At 35.9% G+C, this 4873-nt stretch overlaps 1 pseudogene; it reads left to right on the top strand.

The window, feature by feature from the left end:
• Positions 1–3751: 3751 nt before the first annotated feature.
• On the top strand, positions 3752–4605 carry LOC149532715 (F-box protein At5g50450 pseudogene; annotated as a pseudogene).
• Positions 4606–4873: the final 268 nt, after the last annotated feature.

Genomic DNA, 4873 nt, shown 5'->3' with positions numbered 1-4873 from the left:
TACTAACCAACGTCATAAACAAAGACACTCACATGGATATATCCTGAAAAGTACAATTGATTGATCCTCATAATACCACTTGAGAACACATATCCCATCCTTGAGTCAATTAGACCTTCTCCACTTGATGTCAATTACTAATCCAATGCTAAAATAATTAATACAACAATTATGTCTGCTCACTTAAAACCATATCTAACAAGTAAGATATGCATAAGAAAAGCATATCTAGAGGTATTAATCATCATTGCAATAACTTAGTAATTCACACCAAATAGAAAAAATAACAATTAACTCCTAATACAAGGGACCATATCTTGCATCTTCTTAAAAGGACAAGAATCCAGGAATGTACTATAATATTCAATCTTAGTAGAATCTAACAATTACCTACCCTATATACACCTATCCCACTTGATGCCTTTTACTAACCCAATGCTAAACTAATTAATACCACCATTATGTCTACTCACTTAAAACCATATCAAGTAAATTAGATTTGCATAAGAAAAACATACCTAGTGATATTAACCATCTTAACACAAACCTAGTAATTCACACCAAATAGGAAAACTAAGATTCACTCCTAATGATAGAAGCAATACGAGGAAACATGTCTAGCATATGCTTGGAGAAATGAGAATCCAAGATAGTACCATCACAACCAATATTGGCTAAGTTTTTAGCTAGAACATTACCTTCCCTGTATACATGTGATAATAAATAGCAATCAAGAGAATCAATGAGATCCCAAATATGCTAGAAATTACAATCCAAATGCCGATCATTGATCTTCCTATGTATTCATGCATTAATAACTATAGAAGAATCACCTTCCATATGTGAGCAAGAAAAATACATATACTTAGCTAAGATCAACCCCTACAATGGAGTTGTGGATTCTACCATATTATTAGTACAAAATGGGATGAATTTTACATAAAAAGATAGTAGTACACCAAAATGATTTTTCAAGGATATCCCAATACTTGATTAACCAGGATTCCCTCTAGATGCCCCATCAAAATTAAGCTTAACAAATAGAGAATTAAGAGGCTTCCATTTAATAGAATTCCTACAAATTGGAATAGACCTAATTTGAGGGAACACAGGAGATGAAGGTAGAGAAATAAGCTTCCAATTATGATGAATCAGACTATCCCAAGAGGAGAACATGTCATTACACTTAAAATGATCATTAACAAATTTATTGACTAATTCAAAGATAAGCCATTCAATTGTATCAATCACACTACTCACATCAGACACCTCTTTTCAAAAAATCCTCTTATTTTGTTTCCACCAAATAGACCAAATGATTGATGAGGGAAAAATAATCCATACACATGCAAAAATAGAATTGGCAAATAGAATAATCCAAGATTGGAATAGGTCCCATAAAGACTTAGGAAAAAATGAGGCAATTTACCATAATAGAATACCAACACTACATAAAGAAGTGATAGTGCACAAAAAGGTGATCAATAGGTTCATCATAAAGACCACACAAGACAAACTTAAAGGAATCTACAATATGCAATCTACTTAGCTTATCACTAGTCAAAATTCTACCCTAAATGGCCAAACAATAAAAAGCTCCCACTTTCAAAAAAACACTCTTATCCCAACAAAATGTGAAAGTCCACTTTGCATCATGCTACTTAGACATACCCAATAGGGCCTCGTAGCCAAATTTAATTGAATAAAGACTAGTCTTAATAGGACACCACATGAGCCTATAACAACCTCTAGTTAAAAAAACCACTTTGCTGGCTAGGATGACATCGAAATTGCTAGCCAATTCTCTACCAATAGACAATGAGAAAGGATCTTTCCACCAAACCTTTTGATACACAATTTCAACATTATCCATATAGTCTACTAGTCAAACTCCCCATTTTCTACACAAAACATCCATAACTTTGTGCAAGAAGGGATTATGACACAACAAAGAACTTCCATTCCAAGAATATTACCAAAAGTAAACATCAAAACTAGAATGAACTTACCAAGACAAGAATTTAGTGACAACTACCCTAGATGACATCATAAAATTCTAGGTAGGTGACCCATATGGAGGATTAGAAATAGTAAGATTCTATGAGGACAAGTAGAATCAAGATATTTAGCTTGCATGATTTGACACCACAAAGATTGAGATTTAAAGTACATATTTTAGACTAGTTTCCCACCAAAAGCTTTATTCCTAAGTGATATGTTATGAACCTATTGCCCAACTATAAAATTCTTTCAATTTTATAAGCCTTGGTTAATTTTATTAAATTGTCCAATTTTAAGCTTTAAATTGACCATTTAATCTCCAAGTTTCTGTGAGTTTCTAAATCTTCATGTTCCCGGCTCGTTCCCAGCTCCGCACAGCACTTGAGATCATTGAGATCCAGCTTCTGAGCCTCAAGATATTAAAGGTTAATGATTGCCTTCAAAAACGCGTACTTCTTAACCTTTAACTTGTTAAAAGGTTAATGTTAACCATCAAAAATGTGTTTTTCTTAACCTCCAAATAAAAGGTTAATGTTAACCACCAAAAACATGTTTTTCTTAACCTCTCAAAAGGTTAATGTAAGCCTCCAAAATTAACTTCTTAAAAGAGGTTAAGATGAGCTCAAGATCTTAACCATTAACCTGCCAAACACAATCCTAACCATTAAGCTCTCAATAGGTTAATGATAATGTCCAAAAATATGTTTTTCTTAACCTCTTCAACATGGGTGCCCAGATAGAAGGCATATTAAAGGTTACAGAAGAAAAGTAACATACTGATGGATTTTGGAAATCTGTTTACCAACAAGCTTCTCATAGGATTATGGATTGATTAACAATACTCTCCATCTTCAATTTGCTACACCAAAAATGAAAAGTGCATTCCAGAATTACAAGAAATAAGTCCAGTTTTGTTTCGCACCTACAATGAAGCAGAAATCAATAAAGAGATGCTTTCATTTTCTATGGAAGATTCATAAAAATAGCAGACAAGGAGGTATACTCTGACATGATCGAAGCTGGACATAAGCCACCGATTTTGAAAGGAAATCGTCTTGTTCATATTTGTCCATTATAAGGAAAACCGAGAATATGCACAAATGTTTGACAAAATGTCTGATAGCAATCAAATTTCATGGATTACAATAATCACAGGATATCCCCAGGCTAACCGAGGGTTTTACAACTCAATTAAGAGATTTTTCCTAAGAAACATCGATTGAAAGAATTGTGGGAGAGTGAGAGCAACGCTCCTGTGCAGTTAAGAGAGCTGCTAATACACAACTGTGGTGCATTCCAAAGATTTCCAAAATCGATAGGATGTCTTAGGCATTTGAAAAAGATAGTTGCAAATGGGACAGGAGTGAGGAGTCTGCCCGTTGAATCTTGCCATTTTGAATCACTGGAGTACCTGAAATTATCTCATTGTGAGAAGCTATCATTACTACCCAACAGTTTTGGTGATTTGAGAAATCTGAGGCACCTTGATTTGAGCAAATGTTCGAAATTGAGGAAGTTGCCGATCTCTTTCAAGGAGCTGTCACTCCTACAACACCTCGACTTATGCGGATGTTCCGAGTTTAGTATAAAATCAAAAATGTTGGAAACAATGGCACAACTAGAGTATTTGACCCTGTCTGGTTGAAGGAAAATGGAAGGGGTGCCTTGTAACAAAGAGACCTTTAATATCCTGATTACACATTTGTGTGAGATCAGATAGACATTGGATGCAATGAATTTGTATGAGGAAATGGGAGGGTATGGATGTTCTCCAAATTTAAAACTTACGTTATTCTGATTAGAAGCCTGTTCCTTGCGGCAAGAGTGGTCGAGGGCCATGAAATGCTAGGAAAGATGAAAGAAGCTGGCTTTGTAGCAAGTGATAGAGATTACTTTGAGTTCGTTAAAGTCTTATGTAAGATTCACAAAGTGGAACAATGAGTTACATAAATTGCTCTGTGCAGGTGCAGGCAATCCAAAAGCACGTTACATGCCTAGCATGATGTATTTCTATTACTTGATGAATAGAGTTTCAAGCGTACCATTAATGGCGGTCGCAGGGAGCACATCACACGGATGGGCATTGTATTCTCTCAGTGTGATTTAACTCAATGACAGCGGAGACTCACGGAGGGAGAAAATGCTAAAAGCAGGCGTATTTCTATCTGCCAAAGTAGCTGCCCTAGGGCACATTAACGCCACCAGAGAGAGCTTGACCATTGCTTGTAGGATGGACATGGAATGAAAAAGAAATTTTAGGAGAGGCATAAATTTTTGGTACAAGCCAATGCAAAAGAGGCAATATTATCCATTGCAGACAAATGCTTCTGTGCGATGAAGCTCAAGAACAAGAGATGGCTTGTGAAACATCACACCATTAATGATTCCCTCATGGAATGGTTTGAATTACATCCCCCAACTGATGGTCTAAGACTCTGTTGTTATTCCAGGCGCGGAAAGCCCGAGACTAGATGCCATGAATTCTGAAAGTGTCCTGCGTGTAGCACTGCCAATTACTGTTCCAAGGCATGCCAAGCTTTGGAGTGGAAGAACAATCACAGGTATAATTTCTCCCTTGTTGATAATTGGGATGAAAATAATTGACCGGGTGACCATTAAAGGTGATGATGGGAACAATCGGGCCAGGATAAAAATGGTGGACAAGTGATGTTCAAAACAAATATGGAACAGCTTACATAGATTGTGCGAATGGGAGTCTAGTTGAGTAGAAAAATAGTTTTGTCCAAAATACGGCAGTCTTGAATCAAGAAGCCCCTAATTGTTCATTTCCAGATCTATGAACAAGTTGCAAGAGATGTAAAGAATACTCGAGATTTCTCTCAACTTGTTTGACATAATGGCAAAATAGAAA

This window comes from Cupressus sempervirens, chromosome 10, assembly GCF_028749045.1.
Source record: "Cupressus sempervirens isolate cs-2001-9-10 chromosome 10, ASM2874904v1, whole genome shotgun sequence".
Classification (NCBI taxonomy): domain Eukaryota; kingdom Viridiplantae; phylum Streptophyta; class Pinopsida; order Cupressales; family Cupressaceae; genus Cupressus; species Cupressus sempervirens.
The sequence above is the reverse complement of the archived record's forward strand: the minus strand, read 5'-3'. Positions and strand labels throughout refer to the sequence as shown.